At 30.8% G+C, this 24769-nt stretch overlaps 1 long non-coding RNA gene and 1 pseudogene across 1 annotated transcript; one reads left to right on the plus strand and one right to left on the minus strand.

Annotated features, from left to right (window-relative positions):
• Positions 1–8859: 8859 nt before the first annotated feature.
• On the plus strand, positions 8860–12690 carry LOC120139395 (annotated as a pseudogene).
• LOC120139396 lies at positions 11584–24474 on the minus strand. The gene is made up of 3 exons (XR_005517633.1): positions 24461–24474; positions 21307–21310; positions 11584–11703 (listed from the first exon to the last, which is right to left on the minus strand). It is a non-coding gene; the product is annotated as an uncharacterized LOC120139396 (long non-coding RNA).
• Between the last annotated feature and the right edge of the window lie 295 nt (positions 24475–24769).

Here is a 24769-nt window from a genome sequence, read left to right on the forward strand (position 1 = left end):
TATATTAATAAACCTCAATAAAAACTCATATTTCAACATATCATTCAAAAACCTATTTTCTTCAATCTCAAATAAAACATATATCTCTTAGTTTTAATTTTCTTTAACCTTTCCTTAAGCCTCTATAATACTCAAGGTTTCAATAGCAAACCAAAAATGAAAGGAAACACTACTTAGATGAAACTTTACCTTTGGCTATGGAGGAGAACACTTTCACGGGAAGAATAAGAGAAATAGCTTTGTTTAGATATAACTTTCCCCTTTTTCTTTCTCTTCTTAAATCCATAATAAGAAATGAATTTTAAATTCATTTCCCCTTAAAGGACCAAAATCCCTCTTTATTCTTCCATTGTTACTAATTGGTCTTAAACACTATTCCAAATCATTTCTTATCTTTTATTATTTATTTAAATAAATCTTCAAATTTTTAAATCTTTTCAATGAAGTCACTGATTTGATATTTGGGGTATTACACCTCAATTTCATATCATTCATAATCCTTTATGTATCTCTAACTAGTACTCAACATCTTTCGAAGGTTCCCCAATAATGCCCGCAAAGGAACCACACCAGTAGTCACCAAGGACGTAGATATATCCACAGCAAACATATTAGCAATAGCTCTAGCTACCCTCTGAAACTTGCGATAAACAACTCTGTTTATGGCACTCTGATCCATCTTAGTATACTCATCCTCAGTGATGGGAGGGTCTCTCTCATGTGTAATTATATCCTCTCAAGAAGTATAAGGATGGACTCGCGGAGTAGGAGGGTCTCTAACTAACGATCGGTCCTTTACATAAATAGAAGGCTGATTCGCTCACCCATGACTCCGACCACGACCTATCCTACGATCTCAAGTACTAATTGGATCAGATCTAATAGGCTCCACATAAAGAATTTAACCTGAGTTAGACTGGCATCAAAAACCTCAAATCCATTTAAAACTACTAAAACAAGGTGATACGGTGTTTGTGAATATCAGAAAATTTCCTTTAAAATACAATATATAGACTCATTCACAATTCGAGTGTTTAAAACTGAAAGCTCTGATACCACCAAGTGTAACCCCTAAATCGACCTAGAAGGTACACCTAAATCTAAGTGGTCACATGTCATATACATAAATCATTTTTAGATTCAAAATGCACTTACAATCCATTTCGGTGAATAAAATACAAATAATGGTAAAATTCAAAAATACATAACGGTAAATATATACATATAATCAGAAGTCCGTATGGAAACATGTTCAAAATAAAATATTCGTAATACACATACAGACGACTAATAACAAAATGTGTGTCGCCAAAATAAATAGAGATGGGCATAAGAAAATATACAGTGGTATAAAAATGGAGAATAGTAGATCCTTCTGATGCCAAGTCTATTAGCCTATTGTTGGATATTATCTGAAAAGTTTAAACTTTAAAAAATGAGCTAAAAAGCCCAGTAAGAACCTACACCCAACTGTAAAATATTTTTGTGTATAAAATATACATATAAAATATTTCGGTGAAAGTTATTTATAAAACATGAACACTACCCCCATCCGGACACCAAAATCTGTAGGTTCCCATGAACCATACACCTAACTGTATGCCCGGTAAGAACCTTATACTAATAGCATAAGGTCCTACAGTAAGGTCTTATCCAATGCACAAAGCAAAGGAACCTGCAGTAAGGTCTTAGTAGTCATAAGCTATGCTTGAGATACTTCCTCCAATCATACCCCCAATGATAGTGAAAACAATAATTTAGTTTACAAAATATTAAATCATGCCAAATTATAGAATCAGATACAAAAATACAGTAACCAAAGATCATGTCAAAAATATACGAAAACCAAATATCAGAAGTTAAAGCATGTAGTAAAACAGATGTCATGCAATCAGAGTATTTGATTTTCAAAACTGTTCAGGCATATAGTTTAAAACAATATTATAACGCCAATAGGAACACACATGTACCGATCTGAGATGTCTGGGACGGTAACTTACTCTTAAGTCTGCCTATCATGATCAACAGAAGTGATTGACCCTACGAATCAGAAAAGCTATCTCAAAATCCTAACATAAAATAAATAATATACTTTAATTAAACAATTTATAAAAACCAATGAGTTATTCTCGAAGAACGTGCAACAAGCTAATCTGTCGGACAAAAGTACCAGATCTGGTTGGTCCTCGGTCAAGGGAATCACAAGTACCTTCACGAAAATATAATCCCAAATTAATTCCATAATCAAATCCCAAATAAATAAGCATAAATGCTAAAAATATTAAGCATTTTAATATTAATGGGCTTGATATAGGGCTTTCAGGTCAAAATTTGGTGAAATTAATCGCAAATCAGACTTAGAACGTCGAAAAATAGTTTGATTATGGAAATGCTTAGTATTTTCGAAAAAGTTAACGTTAATCAATAGTCATGGTGACGGCCAACCGATCAACAGTTTGGTTGTCTGGCTCAATTGGATTGGTTTGGTCTAGTTCGGGTGGGCCGAATCAAATTTAGGCTTGGGTCGAATGGGTCAATAGGTCAGATTGAATGCGGTATAGACCAAGTGGATTGGATCAGGCGAGAGGGTCAACCCGCTTCTATAAGCCCACCAATCGGTGAACAAGCCCAGCGCAGCTGCGGTGTGTGGTGCACGTAGGATCGTTACGATGGCCGAAAAAAATTATAAAAATATTTTTAGGCATTATATGGCACTTACCTAGATTGGCTCACAATAATGATTACCGGAGAACTCGATTCTGTAACGTTAGGAATTCGTTTCACCTCACCCTTCATACGTCGACGACAATGGCTACGAAACGAACACCGGGAGACTCAGGGTGATACAAGGAGCACGATGGTATAGGCGGTGCACTAAAAGAAGTGACGGTCAGTGAAAATCAATGATCAAATATTCTTGGCTCAAAATTTCTAAAAAGGGAAATGTTTTAAAAGGGAGAATCTAAGGGTTTCCAGAAATGGAAATTTGGTTTTTGGTAGGCTTTTATACCCCTCCAAATAAAGAAATGGTAAAATCCAACCATAGGTCCCTAGGCTTTGGTTACTTCTGATTTTAGACCCAAAATTAATTAAAATTTCATTTTGATCCTTGATTTTCATTGAATTTTTAAATTAGTCCTCATAGTCAAATTAAAAAAAATAACCCCGAAAGTGGGTGTGACATAAATTGTGAAAACTGAAATGGCCATGTGAATTATTCTTTGAATTGATTATTGAAAGACTTGAAGTTGTAATATGAAGTGTTAATGGAACTTTCAAGTATTAAGGTTGCTACACGATAAGTTGATGTGGGAGCATCATAGTACAGGTTGCTACACGGCTAAGTCTGGATATAGTTGGCTGCTTATGAAGGCAGGAACCGTTTGAGACAGTTCAAAAATATGGATAACTCTCACAAAGATCCCTACCCCAAAAGGTTAAAATTTTTGGGTGGAGAATCTGTCACAATGCCTTTCAACAGGAAAGAGACTTGCTGCCAATGTAATTGGCAATGTTGAGTACCCTCTTTGCAAACTTGAAATGAAAAAAACCATTCATGCATTGAAGAGTTGTCCCAAGACCAAATTAGTCCTCTCGCTCTCAAGCTTGGATGCTTTGCTTGTGGATGGACAAAACACCTCATGCAAGGAATAGTTGGAACAAGCTGCCTCCTCTTTGGACATGAGAGATTTTTTCTAAACTTATTTTTTTTCTTTGGAATACTTGGGACATGTGAAACAATTGGGTGCATGATAAAAATACCAAACTGATCGAGAAGTGGTGAACAAGGTGTGGGAATTAGAGGCATACTTCCACGAGCCGACCGAGATCTCTCATAAGCCAATCCCTAACACGCAAAATGTTTCAAGAACCTTTTGGAAACGTCTGCAGGAAGGAGGTGTTAAAATTAATGTTGACAATGCTTTCATTGCTAGAACAGGTGATGCGGTAATAGGAGTTGTTGCCCGCGATCACTATGGTATCATGCTTGGCGGTTATGCTTGCAAGCTGAAGGCTCCACAATCACTCGAATCAGCTAAAGCACTGGCATTCACACATGGGATATGGCTCACCATTGAGAACGAATGGGGTAACATGACTATCGAAGGAGATGTGATATATATTGCTAATCAGCTTACTAATCGTCTAAAAGATATATCAACCATTGGATTGTTATTCAACGAGGCACATGATAGTCACCCAAATTTCAGGAGTTAAGCTTGAATCGCTAGAAAAGTTTGTTAGTAAAGTATATCATGTGATTGCATTCTTATCTTATACTGCGATGAGCCAACCTTAAATGTTTTAGAAATAAAAATGATTTGATTTATATTATAATATTTTTATAATATTTTATTAAATGAAATTTGAATGATTCCGGGTATAAACTGCACATTGCACTAGTATATGATATTTTGATATTTCCATGTTTATGGATATATTTGATAAATGAATGATATATGATTTGATGAAAATGTCCATTGTATATACATTGAGAGCCTTTGGTATAATTGACATGCCAATTAGCAGTTGCATTATGTACATATGTGATTTTGGTACTATTGTACACGGCTTCATTGGATACATAGTAATGTCATATTGGTACTATGGTATTCATTATTATCTGTACATATATTTACTTCTATGTGGCACTAAAAGTGCAATTTGTGCATACTCATGTGACTCACATACTATGCATTCTCATTTATTATACATTGGACTACGGTTTGATTGAAATTGAAAAGTAAATGTTTGATCAATTCGACAGAAAACAAATCTTTCATCGAATACTTTGATTTGGATTAAATGCTTTATATATGAATTGTTGATTTTCAGGTTATCAGAAAGTGAATTTGATTTAAGTTCGTTTTTATTTCATATTTTATTATATGATATTATTCATTTATGATATATGTGATATTTTTATATATTGATATGGTTTACTTTAATTATAAAAAATGTCTCACTAAGTGTATACTTATCGTGTTATGATTTTCACGCGTAAGTAAAATATATCGAGTGAAGTAAGGAGATATTTTGATATCATCTATCGAGGATTTCCTCTCCAGTATCAGTAATGACATCTTACCGATGTTTTTGATTTTCTAGTCAACATTATATGCATATATGTGTTACTGGGGTTTGATATGACTATCCTTTGGATTTGGGTTTGTAATAGTTTATATATGTTAGATTTTAAAGAATGGTACTTACTTATATTAGTTTAAAACAATGGTTTGTCCGTTAATATTTTATTAAACTGAGATATAACTGAACTGTTATATTGTTGCTTGAATATGAATTTAATTTGAATGTTAGAATATTTTATTTTAATTTTATGCGAATAAATTGTTTAAGGTTTATTGATATTAAAAATAATTGATTTTAAAGGAACAAAGTTTTACTGATTTTGGTAAAAAAAAATATTTTATAATTTCATATGACATCTTTGACTCGTATTCAGTGACAGATATGGAATGGATGTTACAATAAAACCGATTTCTACATGTCATACGCTGATGTTTAGTACTTGCATGAGGTGCGTAGTAATAATGGCTTGTCCGATGTGGTCAATTAGTTTTAACGTTGACAGAACATGTAAGATATGTAAAGAATTATATTAAAAGTTATAAATTTTTTGGACAAATAAAGAATTACGATCTTTTAAGGAGCATAACAATGTTATGTCAAGAGATTTGAAAAAGATATTTAAAAAGAGTATAATAATGTTATAGGGACTCGAAAACAGCTCATTAATTTTCAAATCTGACCCGTAAGTTGATTTAATGACTGAATTACGAAATTTGTGGAGAAATGGGATTGTTTATTTACCGAGCCAAGTAAATAAACTAAGGAAGAATACAACATTTTTTTGGGGTTAAAATAGGTACAAAGGGTTGTTTAGTTGCCCGTTCTATCAAAAACTATCAACTTCTCAGCTTCATTGGGAGAGTTCTCCAGTAATATTGTATCCCCCTGATATCTCCATATCTGTTTGGTAATTATGTTCGCTGCTCGATTGTCTTCTCTAGGTATGTGCTTTAATTCAACAATCCATTTTCTCTTTAGTAGCCTCTCCATATGCTGAAGAATTGTTAGCTTTCTGTGTTCAATCGACTTTTTTTTTTATGAGGTTTATGGCTTCTCTGCTGTTAGATTCCAAAATCACATTCCTCTCTCCCTTCGTCCATGCAACATTTAACCCCTCATGAATGCTCCAAAGTTCTGCTTCCAAGATGGAGCAAATCCCAATTTTCTTACCAAAACCCCAAATCCAATTTCTGTTATGATCTCTTGCAATTCCCCCGCACACAACTTCTCCCGTATTCTGTTGTTTAGCTGAAGAATACAACATTTGATGTTGTAATTCATTATCTACGAAATATCTATTAATAAAAGGAAAATTTAACAGAGATCTACGAGCAGTGATGAGTACCACTAACGACGAGCACCATTAATTTCATTTATAAAAATTTAAATTTTGAAGGACTCAATGTATAATTATAAATTAGTTAAAAATTTAAAGATAAATTATTTAAAATAAAGGTTAAAATATACTAGTGACCACCTAATTTTTGCTCCTTTTCATTTTGACCAATATTTTTAAAATTTGTCAGCCAGGGCACTCAACTATTTAAATGCATTCAATTAAGCCACTTACCACTAATATTTGAAGGAGAAACTAATGTGGCAGTTAAAATATTTGGTATAATTACACATTTGGTCATTGTTACTTATATATTCTATCAATCCTAATTTTAATAAACTAAAATAAATTTAACCCTCAAATCTTTAATTTTAAAATATTTTAAAAATTACGACATATTCTATATTTATAACAAAACATTTTTTACTAAAAATTTCATTTATGATTCTCAGAAACATCCCGTCAATGAATTAATTTAATTACCAATAATTATTGTGCAACCTAAGCACAATTGTCACATAAATCTACATGCATGTCACAAATTTTCAAGAAGAAAATTGTTACAATTAGGAGTGCAATTACCGAGCCAAACTTATTAAAGGAATTGAAACTCAAACCAAGTTTCAAAATCAAACTCGAAATTGAATCAGTCGCTATTCAAACTTGATTACAGTTCGCCTGAATAGAATAAAATATAAACTCTAATTACAACTTATCTTACTAGAACATAATATAATCCTATGAACATAAATTAATTTAATTGCCCACAGAACATATCAAATACGAATATTTCAACAAATATATGAAGCGTCTAAGGAACATAGTTTTTGTTTTGTTATAAATATGGAAGATGTTGTAACTTTTAAAATATTTTAAAATTAAAGATTTGAGTGTTAAGTTTATTTTAATTTATTAAAATTATGACCACATTCATAAAATATATAAGTAACAGTGACCAAAAGTGTAATTATATCAAATATTTTAACTGCAACATTAATTTCTCCGTTAAATATTAACGACAAGTGACTTAATTGAATGCATTTAAATAGTTGAGTAACCTGATTGACAAAATTTCAAAAATATTTGTCAAAATAAAAAAAGAGACAATAATTAGGTAGTCACTGATATAGTTTAACATTTATTTTAAATATTTTATTTTTAAATTTTTAACTAATTTATAATTATACGTTTAATCTTTTAAAATTTAATTTTTTATGAGTTAAATTAATAGTTCTCGTCATTAGTAGTGAGTGATCATTTACTCGTTAACTGTAGAATAATTATACTTAATAAAAACAATCCAATATTCGGAATAAGATTAATATTGCAGTTCTCAACATCTATTCGTGTTCATCTTAAATGCAACTCTTTATTTTATTATCATGCAAAAGTCTAATTATTTCTTTGTTCGATTCTTGTAGTTTTGACGTCATCCCTTCGGTGTATTTTTCCATTTTAATTTATTTTCTGAATAGTGGATGATAAGAACGATTTCAAAACATTGTCGACTTGTTGGTTAGGTCAGCAACTATAAGTGTAAAAAACAACTAATCGTTAAACTATACGTTTAATACTTAAACATTACTTGTATTTTTATTTTGATACTTAAATTTTATTTTTTTCAAAATATATCTAATGTAGAGTTTAAATTTTAATTTGATACTCTACCATTAAAATATAAACAGAATTATTGATGTGATATAGTTATTATCTTCTGATGATATATTAATATTATTATTAAATTAGAGATATTAATTAAATGTTAAATATGATTTTAAAATAAATAAAACTTAAATACGTGGAAACTAAATTTACCTTAAAAGTCTCACCCACTGTCTTTGATCTCTCAAACAAAAAGCTTGAAGAAAAGTCAACTAAAGCATACATGTCCCCAGGATCGGATCGAAAGCTACTGATAATGAATTCATGATATTCAACGTTTTCAAGTTACAAAATGTCAAAAACTTGTTTTCACAAGAACAGTAAAGTAAGACAAAAAAGTTAAAATCTAGCTTATTCCTCGAGAAGAGTAGTTTTGATAATCAATGAAATAAATAAATATATAGGTAAACTATATGTTTAGTATCTTAATTATTATTGTTGTTTCATTTTGATCAATCAATTATTTTTTTCTTAAATCATACTCAATATTTAATTTTGACTTCATCTGTCGTTAAAAAATTAAAGGTGGTGCTGATTTGTCACATAAGATAATGTCATGTCATCATTAAAAATAAAAATATCATGTTAGTAGTCCTATCCATTTTAGTGATGGATAACTAAAATAAAACCAAAACATAACGTTACATGTGTATGATTTTGGAAAGAAAAGATAACTGAATGACCAAACCAGAATAAAAGTTATAGTTAAAGTAGTAAACGTGTAGTTTACCCTAATAAATAATCAATGGATTTCGTTAAAAAAAATACTCCCGTTGAAGTAGAATAAGAGATCGCAATGATTTTTCGAGAGGAAAAAAAAAGCCAATATCTTTCAGAAAGCTGAGTCAAATAGATTTGATATATGAATCGATGGGTAAGTGGGAAGAATGTTGAGATGCCAGACAGGAAGAAAACCCTTTATTGTGTATGAAGTTGATAACATGTTTTGTAGCTGAAGTCAACTTCAGTGGCTTTCTTTCCCCCCCCACCCCCCAATCAGAGATGCTTTGAAGCGTAGATAAAACAAAGGGTGTCATATCAATGGCTAAATTTCTCTTTCAATTTGGTTCAATGAAACGTGTTTCTGCCCTTAATCTTGTGTTCATCTTCTTCAACTTGCTGTTGCTTCTTTATCCCTCCACTTCTTTTCCTTTGTGCACAAATTCAGGTGAGTTAGTTCATACTTGTTTGTTTCGATTTCATAGACTGATTTTCTATTTGTTTATTAACGTGTCTTCCTGGGCTTTTTTTTTCTCTTGATGTAGAGGCGCCTATCACCTTGAAGACTCCATTGAAATTCTGTTCCTACAATGGAAGCAACTGCTGCAACTCCACTCAAGATTCACAATTGCAAACGCAATTTCAAGCTATGAATATCTCTGATTCTGGCTGTGCCTCACTTCTGCAATCAGTCCTCTGTGTAGTAAGACTTCATCTCTTTTATTGTTTACACTTGATTCATTAGATTTTTTTGCAGTCATCTAGAATAAATCAATGATTCTTTTTGAGAATTGGAATATGAGTTTTCATTTAAACATTCATTGTTTGCTAGTGTGTGGCTGTTGATATAGGCTTGAAATCTCCTACCTAATCATTTTGTTTCATCCTTCATGCACAACTGAAATGGAAATTTTTGTGTTAGTGTTTTCCTGTTGAGTTCTTGATAGACTGCATGTGCTTACAACTTCATAAGGGAATTTTTAGTTGACGCTGTAGTATTTTCAGTTACTCGCAAATCGCGAAACTATTAATCTTTTATCGGGGTGATAATTCATGTAACCAGAGTGTTTGTGAAAGGTTCGTACATTCTTCATTTTCCCCTCTTGATGAGGTGATGATTACTGTATCTGAAGCTTGTACTGCTGTCTAATTAATGTAGATTACTGTTACTTGGGCTCTAATAATGTGAAAGATGAGAAAAATGAATCTACAAGTGCACAATCAAACCAATAGAAGCTTCTAATTTTCCCAGTAGAAATAGATGAATTTTTTTAGCGTAATGTTAAAGAAAAAACAATACTACGATAATTCAACTGGTAACTCGTTCTGGTTCCTCATCACTGGGATCGAATATGCTTAAAGGAAACTTCTTTAATGAGCTTGAATTGAGGCTCTCTATTCAGTCCAGAAAAGATTTTTCTGAGTTTACATCCTTTTTATGATTTTCAGAGATGTGATCCATTTTCAGCAAATTTGTTCACAGTTGATTCCGTGCCTCGACGGGTGCCTCTATTTTGCAACGCTACAGTTTCAACAAATTCATCTCAGTCGAACCAAGCAACAAGTGGTTTCTTCTCTAATGTGTGGGATACATGTCAAAATGCATCCATGTTGAATTCCCCCTTTGCACCTTCATTGCAAGGGCAAGCTGGAGCACCTGTCAATTCGAACTTCACCAAATTGACTAAACTTTGGCAGTCCAAAACAGATTTCTGCAATGCTTTTGGTGGAGCAACAACTAATGGATCAGTTTGCTATGATGGCGAACCCATTAAACTAAATGAGACTGGAACAGTGGAACTCCTAGTGCTCGACATCGTTCATGCCTTGGGAAAATTGGGAATGGGAGTTACTTGGATATGGCTGCTCACCCCGAATGATCAAACCGTGCGTTCTTCTCCAATCAACAAGGTAAGATTTGGTTGGCAACTATTCCCGAAGTGGGATCGAGAGGAGCATTGGAACTTGATGAATCCAACCCCTTCATAGATCTTACTGATGAAGTTCATTTTGATACTGCATTTGGGATGATGGGGATTGCATTTCATCCTAACTTCGCACAGAATGGCCGATTCTTTGCTTCATTCAATTGCGACAAGGGTAAATCTCCAGGATACACCGGAAGATATTCTTGTAACTTGGATGTGAACTGTGATCCCTCAAAGCTTGGTACAGACAATGGTGCTCAGTCATGTCAGTATCGAAGTGTTGTTGCGGAATATATTGCCAACGGTTCTTCAGTTCAGCCTTCCTCGGTACACATCTTTATGCACTTGAAGCTTCTTTTTAGATCCAATATTCTAAATGAATTAAACCCTTTTGCAGGCAGCAAATACTAGGCCATCAGAAGTGAGAAGGATATTCACTATGGGACTTCCTTATACTTCTTAACATGTGGGACAGATTATTTTTGGACCTACAGATGGGTATCTATACTTTATGATGGGGGATGGTGGTGATGGTGACCCGAACAATTTCGCTCAAAACAAGAAATCAGTTCTTCGCAAAATCATGAGGCCTGATGTAGATAATATACCAAGTGCGAGCCAGTTTCGATCCATTTACACCTGCAATTTTAATTCAATAAAAATGTTTCAAGAACTTTGTCTATATGGCATTCATTTCATCTGACACTCGATATGCTGTTCCAGGTGCAGCAGAGATTAATAGCCTTGGTCTATGGGGAAACTACTCCATCCCCAGAGACAATCCATTTAGCGTAGACTCAGACTTGCTGCCTGAAATATGGGCTCTTGGATTCAGAAATCCTTGGCGCTGCAGTTTCGATTCAGAGAGGCCTTCCTGTTTTGTGTGTGGCGACGTCGGCGAGGTTTGACTCTGCTCTTCTGACTATGGACAGAAAACTAATTAGTCAATCCTGCCTGGTTGTTATTCTTAGAAATTTGATATCAGACCATTTCGAAGTTCCAACGGTGTCTTTGGCTTTAACCTTTTGTCTGTTGATATCATGTTCTATTTGGTTACTATCACCAGTGTCTTTGTTTCAATGAGATGCAACTAAAATGCAGGGCGCGTAATATGCTAGATCAAATTCCGAGTTGAGAATATTTTTTCCAGTGCTGATATTTCGAAGTTTATGGAATCTAAAGGATTTGTACGAAGAGGTTGACATCATCAGCAAAGGCGGAAATTACGGTTGGCGTGTCTATGAGTCGTTTTAATCCTACATCATCACCTGGAGGGAACACATCTGCGAACTCCATAAACCCCATTTTCCCAGTTATGGGATACAATCACTCTGAAGTAAACAAGAAAATAGGATCAGCCTCAATTATAGGTCCAAACCCGATCCTTGTATGTATGGAAGGTAAGAAAAGGAGTAGATTTTTGCATACGGATGACAACGTTTGCCCTCGTTATCTCGAATTAGTTCTTGCTAATGATTGAGTGTGTTTTCAAAGATACCTGTATGCAGATTTTTATTCTGGTGCAATATGGGCAGCAACTGAAGACCCGAAAAACAGCGAAAACTTTTTGACGAGCAAAGTTCGATTCGGTTGTGCAAGAGACTCCTTTACAATGCAGCAATGTGCCAGGAAGTGATACTGCAGCATTGGGTTACATTCTCTCTTTTGGTGAGGACAAAAGCAAAGACATCTACTTGCTAACCAGACGTGGAGTTTATCGAGTCGTGCAATTATGCATGCACGAAGGAAAATGCTACTGCAGTTGGAACTCCAAGCCCTACACCGTCACCACTGCCATCACATTCAAACCAGTTGAGTCCCATAAGTTTGCTGCTATCTGCTTTGTTGCTGCTTTTGCTCAATATTGCTCGACATTTCAGAACGGCTTAGTGTGTTGTATTGTTGTGTAAAGAGATTAGTTTTATGTTCCTTTGATTTACAATCTTTATCTTCTGTCTTTTTTTTTGGGTTATTTTATGAATTATGTTTTAAAATATATATTTGTTTTCAGATTCTACGATCAAAGTATACTTGGATTAAAATAAGATTCATTCTTTTAATTTCATTTTACATCAAAGAGGACGGATCCACTAATAAAATTCAAAAAGTTTTATATTGATTTAAAAAGTTTATATTATATTAAAATTAGTTGTACAAACCGAGCAACTTTGGTGATAAAAAAATTGTTGTTATTCTTTGAAGTCTTGGGTTGAGCACTAAAAATGTCAAGTGTGTTAGTGTTTAATGTCAAATGATTAAAAGTTATTTTTAAACAACTATCTTGTATTTATCCTATATTAATCCAAAAAAAAAAATTAATTAAGTGGTTTCCCTTAAGAAAAGGTTTGGCTAGTTTGGTTAAAATTATATTTTTATCTTTAATTGTTTATTTAAATTGTAATTAGTTTTTAAATTAATACAAATACAAGTATAATTATTTTTTATTTATTTTTTATTAATGTTCAAATTGATTGTTACATATAAGTTGATAGAGTTCTTTTTATAAAAAAAAATATTGTAAGTATATATATTATTTTATTATTAAAAACAAGCATATAAATTATTATTTCGTAATAATTTTAAGTTCACATATTAAAAAGTGTTGATAGCTGATTTTTCTTAATAGAATATTTCATATATTATTAATGAATTATCATAAAATATTTTTTATACTTTTATTATAGTTTAAGTTGATATATTTCAATTATTATAGTATTAATAAATATAAATATAAATATAATTTAAATATTATATCTTCAATTTACAACATAATATCTAAAATTAACATTTTATATTTTGAAAATCAGTTTTTAACTGAAATTCTAAATAGTTAAATTTTAAAATGTGATTTTCAAAAATACTTTTTAAAATTATATTTTGCAACACTTTTTAAGTTGATTTCAAAAGTAATACAAAATTGGTCCTCAGTATTTTTCATTTAGGACCAGTTTGAGAATGTTTCTTATAATAGAAAAATGAATTGTCACCCCGTAACAACGTTGAACACTTAAAATTTGATTTAAAATAATGGTTGAAAAAGTGATTTTTCACATAACATTAAAAGCTTAAATTTTTAGCTTTTTATTGTGATTGTTTATGGGATGAAATTATATTTTTATCCTCAGTTATTTAATTTTAATTTATAATATAATGTCTAAAATTTATATTTTATGTTTCTAAAAGCATTTTTTAATAATAAAGACAATTAAATTTTAAATTGCATTTTTTAAAAATATATTTTTACATCGTATGTCAAAATTACTTTTTAAAAGTAAGGTGGACCATTATTTATAAGGTGGACCACAATCATCGATTGTCGCATCTGTTGACAGATGAAGCTCAAACTTTCGACCAACACCTTTTCAATTCCCTGAACGTGATTTGGACCACCGTTTCACCAAAAAATGTCTAAATCTCTCCAAATCAACAATTGGTTCTTCAACTTCTTCATCCTCTTATATTCATCATCAACCGTTTGATGGGCCTGAAATTGGACTATGTTGGTCAACTCATCATTCTCTCTTAGTCCACCATTCAAATTGGTTGTTTGTCCACTAGATCTATATACCGTCAGCCCATCCGTTATTTTTTAACGGGGAGTACTTGTCGCGGTCGTCTTTCGGATAGGTCCTGAATTGGGCTTCGACTTAAATAAGTGGGTTAGAGTCGCCACAAATCATTTTAAAAACATTTAGGTTGATCAAACACTATCTTACCTGATCTTCATTTTACCAGAAATGTTTCGGGTTCGGGAGTCGGTTACAGTCAAGGAATGATTAGCACCCTTGTATTGTCCTTTCGGTACCAATTAGTTATCAGTTGTCTTAATTGCGAAAAATAAAAAAAATTAAATTAAAATTTAAAAACCCGATTCAAATTACTTACATTTGATTGGTTGAAATTCCTCTAAAAAAAGGTCAAAATGTTAGATAAAAATAATAAATAAATCAAAGGAAAAAAATAAAATAAAAAAATAATAAATAAAAATAATAATAAATCAAAGGAAAATAAAAATAAATAAATCAATCAATCAAAGGGAAAAATAAAATAAAAGAGTTAAATTTTAAAAGTAATAAAATGAAAACAATATGAAGTAAAAAATAATAATAATTTTTAAAAAATAAAAAAGAATAATAAAATAAAGATTTAGAGGATCGAATTAAAACAAATTGAAATTAAATGATTAAATTGGTACTAAACATGAGCTGCAAGAGAAAAATAAAGAGTTAGAGGGGTTAAATTGCAAAATATAAAAAGTATAAACAAACATTAAATTGAATAAATTGAGAATTCAGAGACAAAATTAAAACAGATGACCAAAATGAATTACACTTCAAAAGTACAGGGATTGCGAAAATAATTTAACTATTGGTTAATTTCACAGTGGCCCCCTATAAATACCCCTCAAATCACAAAAAAATATCGTTCCCCTCATTTCTGAATTCTCAAATCCTCTCCCTTCTCTCTAACCCTCTCATTCTCTCTCTCATCCGGTAGAAACCCGACCATCACTCAGGTGACTAACCATCGCACAAATGCCACCGACCGAGCGGCGACCGAAAAAATCAAAACTCTCCCCAAATGCTCCTCTATACCCCGTAAACCCAAAATCGAGCCCCAAATCTCTAAAATAAACCCCAATAATCGTAGATCTAAAAAAGAATCATTCGGTTCTCACCCTTTTTCGGTGACTTTTCCACTTATCGGTGTCTTTTTCCTTTCGATGGGGTTACTCCATGCTCCCGATGTTCTTGCCGACCCTTGATGAGGCAAAGCCTTGCCTTTTATGGTTTTTTTTACGTTTTTGGTGTAGTTATTTTCGGTTTCGATTGACTGTTACTTGTTTTGTTGTTTGATGTTCGATTCCCTCGTTTTTTTTCATGTTGAATCGTTGTGTTATTGTTGGTATTCAGATCTTGGTTGTTTTGTGGTCTTGTGTTCCACTGTTGGTTGTGTTGTTTTCCGTTTTTCTCTTGCTGACAGATTTGGTGTGGTATTTATACCCCACCATCGGTGCTCGTTATTTCCGCCCTCAACTGGTTGTTTCGCTATTATCGAGCCGTTCGGCCGTTCATATGACCGTTCATCCCGGGATGGGTCAGTCCCGGGATATCGTCCAACCATTTCGCGCTTGGCTCTGTTGGCTGTTGGTGCGAGGCCGCTACGCGCGCTGCTTTTGCGGCGCCTGGCTAACCATGTAACCCTAGCCACTGTTGGGTCAGGCAGTTGGGCTCGAGTTGTTGGACTTTACCCGTCCTTGGCCTGTTAGGTCACGTAGGCCCTGTTTTGGACCCTTTTTGGACATAAAAAAAATTAATAAAATAATAAAAAACAAATAATAATAATACATTATATATATATATAATATTTTCAAAAAACTATAATATATGTATTTTCAAAATTATTTAAAAACTCTATATTATATATTTTTTTAAAAACGTTTTCAAAACTATATATTATATAGTTTTCAAAATGTTTTAAAAATTATATATTATATATATTTTCAAAATGTTTTTTTAAAAACCATATATTATATAAGTTTTCAAAATGTCTTTTAAAAATCATATATTATATAAGTTTTCAAAATGTTTTAAAAACTATGTATTATATATAAGTTTTCAAAATGTTTTAAAACTATATATTATATATATTTTTTCAAAATGTTTTAAAAATTATATATTATATATATAGTTTCAAAATGTTTTAAAAACTATATATTATATATATTTTTTTTAAAATATTTTAAAAATTCTATATTATATATATTTTTAAAATGTTTTAAAAACTATATATTATATAAGTTTTCAAAACATTTTAAAAACTATATATTATATATATTTTCAAAATGTTTTAAAATATATATATTATATATGTTTTCAAAAACGATTTTTTAAAAAAACACAAAAAAAATCTTTCAAAACCTATGATATTATAAATAAATAAAATTTCGGATGAAAACCAGTGTCTGTAGTACTAAAATGAAACAAAAATTAAATATTAGGTATGATTTTAAAAATTTGAAAGTTTAAATATTAAACAGATCAAAATTGATAGTTTATGTATTAAATATGTAATTTACCAAAAAAATTCATCTCCTATCCAAATCACCTATTCAAATTATTATTAATATTTATCATAATAAAATGTTAAGAATCTGCCACAATTTTAATTTTGGCGAGTCGAATCCACATATCAAAAGTCATTTACGAAGGGCTTATTTATATATAGTATTTTTTAATAATATAGGGTAAGTACAATATATTATTTAATCGAAGATAACTCTCAACTTTTCAACATTGAACACTCACACCCCTGATATCTATGATGCTCGAACCCGAGTCCTCAGGAATAACAATTCATTTACTACGCAGGCTACTTAATTCATGCTATTTATATAAAGTATTTAAAATGCTCCACTTCCAACTAATTTCATAATCTCATGAATGTTTTAGACAGTGTTATTAAAAAAATTAATATAAATATTATATATATGATTTTATTAAGAAATTTCACTAAATGAATATTTATATGAAATTACTTTGTTTAAGAAAGTTCCATTTTTTCAAGATTTTTTAAAATTTACACAAATATATCAATTTTCATTGAATAAATGAATTTGATAATAGATAAAATATAATAACTAAAGTTTAGAAAAAAACTTATTTCTTATTTTTTAAAATATTTAAATAATAATAATTATACTGATAATAATACCAATAATAATAATAATTTATAATATAATTTCATATGGAATAAACTACACATACGAAAGAATATTATTAAAATACCATTTCATTTTATATGTTATGTTCTGCTCACCTTCATTTTATGTGGATGAAGGTTAAAGAAGATTTTTTATTATAGCTTATGCAATAGATGGGTATTGAAGTTGGATGATGATTTTTGGTAGCTTATGATGTTGGAGGTTGAAAATGGTTAATGATGTTGATAGTATTTTGTGGATTTCTTAATGTCAATGTTAATGAAAAGATGAAGATTAGCATGATCTTTTGTAGATTTCTTAATGTCAGTGTTAATGTTATTGGATTGTTATTTTGATGTTAATGAAAAGATGAAGATTAGCATGATCTTATGTAAATGTTTTGTTATTTTGATGTTAATGATATAGATTTTGATGGTAATGATGTTAATGTTCTGTTATTTTATAGATATGTATGTTATGTTATGTTATGTTATGTTATGTTATGTTATGTTATGTTATGTTATGTTATGTTATGTTATGTTATGTTATGTTATGTTATGTTAGTTATGTTATGTATGTTATGTTATGTTATGTTATGTTATGTTATGTTATGTTATGTTATGTTATGTTATGTTATGTTATGTTATGTTATGTTATGTTATGTTATGTTATGTTATGTTATGTTATGTTATGTTATGTTATGTTATGTTATGTTATGTTATGTTATGTTATGTTATGTTATGTTATGTTGTTATGTTATGTTATGTTATGTTATGTTATGTGTTATGTTATGTTATGTATGTTATGTATGTTATGTTATGTTATGTTATGTATGTTATGTTATGTTATGTATGTTATGTTATGTTATGTTATGTTATGTTATGTTATGTATGTTATGTTAGTTATGTTATGTTATGTTATGTTATGTTATGTTATGTTATGTTATGTTATGTTATGTATGTTATGTTATGTTATGTTATGTTATGTTATGTTATGTTATGTTATGTTATGTTATGTTATGTTTGTTATGTTATGTTATGTTATGTTATGTTATGTTGTTATGTTATGTTTATGTTATGTTATGTTGTTATGTTATGTTATGTTATGTTATGTTATGTTATGTTATGTTATGTTATGTTATGTTATGTTATGTTATGTTATGATAAGGGTTTAACAATTTTACAAAATAAAATTACAAAAATAATTGAACAAAATGATGTATTCATTAATTTGGTTGTATGTTCATACATATGTCAATAACAACCTTCAATCCTGTTTGACACAAAATATGTTCAACCTCTCAAAATAAGTGCAACCTCTCAAAATAACAACCTTCGATCCTGTTTGACACACAATATGTTCAACTTCTCAAAATATTCCTACCATATATTTTGAGAAATTGAACAAAACGATGCATTATTTACAACAATTCGTATGTTCAAAAAACTACATATGTACTTCACACACAAAATGGTTATCACAAAAGGTTGAAGTAATATCTTTGAAGCAGGCTCATCTTCAGTTCCACCTAGGCCTCTTTGAAGTAGAATCTTTTATTTGAGGTTGGGTGAGAGACCTCTACTGAGAAGGCATCATCCACTTCATTGTCATGTCTGATCCTTGTGTTTGAGTCACTTAGTGGTGCTGGCTTGGAGTTGCTAATGGTCTCTTGATCTGGAGTGTAAAAGTTCTGTAAATTAACTGACAATAAAATACACAACACCAAAATTAATTGTTAATGAACTTAAGGTATTTTAGCAACTTTGGTTGCTGTAACATGTGTGCTTCCACCAACTTGGACTTGAGGATGGTTGGTGGAGCTTTGTTGAGAAGACATCATCCACCTTATTATAGTGCCTGATCCTTGTTCTTGACTCATTTGATGGTGTTGATTGGTAGAGCTTTACTGATAAGGCATGCTCCTTGTTTCTAACACCTCTTCTTATTGGTATAACAGGTGTGTTGCCACCAAATTGTCCTATATAAGACCTTTTATTGTGGCCTTGAAGACCACATTTTTTGCATGTTATTCGTACAATACCTTTTCTGCCCATTCTTCCAGTTGATGTCTATGGTTCATCAGCTTCTTTTGTTATGTTCTTTTTAGGTCTACCCACCGGCCTTCTAATTCTAGGGGTAAGATAGGCTCATTTGTAGTAAGGTGAGCCCACTGTTTTGGACCTCTTAGTAGACTGGCCATATGTGAATATATGTTAAATTGAGTCTCTTTTGAGTGGAAACTACTAACATATAGTTCAAGGCTCTCTTGATTCATGAGACTGACATATGCATCATGTATACAAGGTATGCCTAAAAACATTAACCAAGTGACCCGCTACATGTACATGGTAAAAATTAAAAAAATTGTGAAGTAAATTAATTATACATGTAAGGTTCCATTTTCTACAAGAACATGAATGAGATTCTAGGTTTACAACATGCTAATATTCAAATCCAGCAGAGACCTCATATTTATGTGCCCATGCATGTTTAGGCCAACACCTAATAGAATGCACAACTAATACTAAAGGTATCATTCTTCTAGTATAAACAAGTTAATTAAAAAACAATACTAACCAAATTACCTTATAGATTGCACAATTGCAATGTCAACTTTCTTCTGAATTTTATGACAAAGTTGGGCTATAATCTTTTCAGCAGATTCCTTCTTTATAGCAATTCTTAGCATTTTTTTTTATCTTTTCATATCCATCATGGTCAAAATTGGTTTGTCCCTTGCTTCAAAAATCATCTTAACAAAGAAAAAATATACCATTAGTCAACTAGATTAAACAAAAAAATCAATATAATTTTTTTATTTTACTTTGCTAAAATTCTCACTAAGGAGCATATCTGACTTGCACCTTGTTGAGAAATGAGATTTTGACCATTGTGAAAGATCCTTGTTTTTCATCCAATAAAATACATCTCCTGACAGTGATCTCATTTCATTCATTGCATCAGTGAATTGTTTCATGTATGTTTCCCTTGCATCCTTCCTAAAACATTTTTCATTGCCTTTCCTGATTTCGTTTTTTAGACTTGAAGTTTGAATACAGATGCCTAACACAAGTCCTATGCTCAACAATGGGAAGCAATTCTGCAATTGCCTCTATTAAACCATGTACCAAATAATTAATTAATCAGTACTAACATATAAACATAAAGTATAATTTAATAAAGGTATTTTACCTTCTGTTTGTCTGACATGAATGTATAATGGTAGGAATTTATCAGCTTCAAGTCTTCTTCAAGTATTTGTAAAAACCAAGACCAAGAAGAATGGATTTCACTCTCAACAATAGTATAAGCCAAGGGATATATGAAATCATTTGCATCCATCCCAATTGATGTCAAAAGATAACCTTGATGACTACCTTTTAGAGAAAACCCATCAAGACTAATGATTGGTCTACAACCAACCTTGAAGCCTTCCTTGTAGGCTTGGAGACAAATATATATTCTAACAAATAACCTATTATCTAAATGACATATAGTTGTTGTCTTGGGATTTGTTCTTCCCAGTTCAACAAAGTAGTCATAAATCATTGAATATTGGTCATTTTCATTCCCATTGATCATTGACAGAGCACGTTTCTTAGCCCTACTACATTTCAACATTTGTACATCAAATATGTAATCATTTTTCACATCTTTCCTTAGGGAGTTAACCGAGTAGTTGGAGTCAACTCTAAATTTCTCTTAAGTATTCCTTAGCCAACCACCTATAGGTACAATTAATATTCTTCACATCTATAATACAATTATGCTCTCCAATATATGTCTTAATCTGCCAAGTTGTGTCATTCTCATCATTGGGATTCACTCTTGATGCCCAAACCATCCATGGGTATCCCTCCTTACACACAACTTGAAATCTTCTAGAATCATTAACCTTAAGCTTCACATTATACCTATTTTTCACTCCATACTGTCTCACTACTGCTTTAATGATTTTTTGGATAGGAAATAACAAGCCTTTCTTAAAATTTGGATTTTCTAAGTCAACTTTAGTGTTGAACTCATAACATCTCTTCCTCCGTGACACTGTTTCATAATCAGTTGCACTGTGCAATGATTCTGAACCCTCACTCCCATATTTACTATCTATGGCATCACCTTTACCCCATACACTTAATCAAGGTATATCAACTCCCACAGGTACATCACAAACTTCATCCTCACCATCAACCAAGTCATTATCACTATCCTCAAAATTACTGTCATAATCTTTACTTTCAGAGCTACATAATATGAAAATTCATCCTCACTCTCAGAATAATCATTTTTAATAGTAACATTTTCAGGATTGGTTTTAGTATGTTCAACAACATTGGTTTCAGTATGTTCAACAATATTGGTTTCCACAACTTCTTGTGTGTAAACATGAAAATGCTTATTATTAGGTAAAAAACCTAACATACTGACCACATCACTATCACTTTTCAATGGACTAATATTTAATGCACCCCCTGTTAGTTGAAAATACATTTCTTGTGCACTATGATATCCCAATTCTTTAATCATATCCTATAAACTAAGCATTGACATAGAATCAATGTGACACATACCAAAGAATGATATTTGTTTACCAGTATAACTCATTGTGGGATGATTTACAATATACCCTACATGATGAATTATTATTGTGTAGTATTTTGAATCTATGCTTGTGAAATAAAGAAGAAAACATAATCTTAAATTTATAAACAGTCACCAAACACATAATCAAATGGTTCATCAAGTCCAACACACATTGTCCAATATAAACCAAGTGGTCCCCTTCACTAAAAGTGTAACACCCTTAACCCGTATACGTACCCAAATACAAGTCAAAGATGTCACATAGCTTTATATACATTCTATGGTTGAAAAATTAGTACCAATTTTGAACTTTTAAAATTTGTCCAATTTAATTCTTTTAAATAAATAATATAATCATGTAAGATCATATTATAATATTTAAGCATCCAAATCAATATCAGTTTCAGGTAGTAACTAGACAGTTCTATATTGTTTCTTATCATACAATAAATTGCCTAGTAACTGCCTAATTTAAAAATATTTCTTTATTCTCGTAAAATATTATTTTTACCCAAAACATAAAACATATATTCATACTTATATCCATAATAACATATCTTAGACATTTCTTATTCGTATACATGTCATCGAGAATAATTTAAAATAGTAGGATGTCATTACTGATACCTGTAATTAATCTTTGTTGATTGATGCCAAACTCAACTCCTTACTTCGTTTGCTATTCTTTACCTACGCGTGAAAATCATAACACGCTAAGTATACACTTAGAGAGACATTATAAACACACTAAAATGATATAAATATTAAACAACTTAACAACATCTAAACAACATATTCTCTTATATAAAACTTAATAATATCATAACAATTTAAAACATTAACTTAAATTCAAATAAAATCATTAAATATCCAAACCAATTTATTCGAACTATTTTTCTTCATCAGAAACCTGAAAATCATCATCTCATGATCTTGTCAAGAACAAGATATACAATATCATACATAACAATCATATCATATTCTTTTTCATTCATATATATTTCAGAACTTTCATATTTTATTTTCATCATTCACTTTCACATTCCTTTTCATATTTCATTTTCATAATCAATACTTTCACAGTTCAAAATTCATTATTAGATTCATAACTTGTTTTTAAATTCATAGCTTAATTTCAAGTTCATAGCCCAATGCGTATTTATGAGAATGCAAGGTATGTGAGTCATACATAATGTGCACACTAGGCACTGCACGGTGCCAATCATCATCATAAGATGCACTCCAAGTGCAAAACATGTCATATGTACCAACAGTGCCATACGTAATGTACACGAATGTACCATAACTTGACTTAACTTGAACTTTACTCAACTTCATGGAATGCCAATTGTACCTACGGCTCTCAATGCAACATACAATGGGCTTTTCCATTAATTATTATATGTTATTTAGTTATCAAATATATCAATATCTCAACATATCCAACTTTTTATATCATAACATAATGGGCAGTTCATACTCTAAATCATTCATAAAATTTTATAGTGTTATTATGGAAATAATCTATAACAAAAATAAAAACATACTTTAAAATAATATGAGGTTGACTTATCACAAGTTGTTTGTGATCAGAATAATTAAATAAATAACTGCACTTACTTATTTTTACTTTCTCTTTTAAACATATAAATATTGTATTTCCTTGTATAATAAATATCATAATTTATCATGACAATGTAATAAAATTAACTTATTTCAAACATTCTAAGATAACATATATCATAAGGTATCATAAAATATATAATTTACCACATTCTCATTTTATTTCATATTATGGCAGTTTACGTTACCTTCAAAGAAATATTATTATGTATTAATATAGAAACATAAAAATTATTTTGTTCATATCAATAAAAACTAAATTGGAATACGAATATAACCATATAAGGAACTTCTTCTAGTTCAACTTATACAATTTATAGTGAATTTTCGAAGTTGACTTACATAAGTTGTTTTGAGCAGAATCTAATGCCCTATTTTCTGACCTAGCTTCGATTAAAAATTCATATATTTGTATATACTTCTCAAAATCAACATACGTTTGTTAAAAAAAAACTAGACTGATATATGGATCCAATAGTATAAAAATAATCCTCTATTAATTTCTTTAGAATTTATGATGATTTTTTAAACTTATTGTTTAGAACCCAAATCTGAGAGGATTTTACTAACTTGTATTTTTAGCTTATGCACTAATTCTATTAGCATACCAAATTAACTTATAGGCATGAATCACAAAATTTCATAATATTAAGGAGTCACTTCTTACCATAATAACTCCATCACTGGCTCATTGCAAGCCAATGTTTGTACGATAACATAAATACAATTAAATATGCACTCACGTGGTGTCCTTAGCTTGTAAAACTTCCTTAAAAATCCACATTTCATCCTTAAGCTCTCTTTAGGTTTAACATTGCTTGATATTGATTTCAAGCACACAATCTAAATCAACATCATTTACAAAACATACACATTTCAAACCACATGTTAGAATCTCACTAACATAGGCACAAAATAGAAAATAAAATCCTAAAATTCTTTTGATGCTTATTCGATACTAATTCCATATCACAACATAAATGTTAACCTTAACACTTCAAGTTGACCATTCAAGTCCCTTTTTATCCAAATTCACCCAAACTTCACATAACCTTTTTCAACTTTCCATTTTAACTACTAATTATGAATTCTTTTATAATTCATCTCAACTTTTCCATTTTA

The sequence above is a fragment of the Hibiscus syriacus genome, unplaced genomic scaffold (genome assembly GCF_006381635.1).
Source record: "Hibiscus syriacus cultivar Baekdansim isolate YM2019G1 unplaced genomic scaffold, ASM638163v2 tig00110745_pilon, whole genome shotgun sequence".
Classification (NCBI taxonomy): Eukaryota; Viridiplantae; Streptophyta; class Magnoliopsida; order Malvales; family Malvaceae; genus Hibiscus; species Hibiscus syriacus.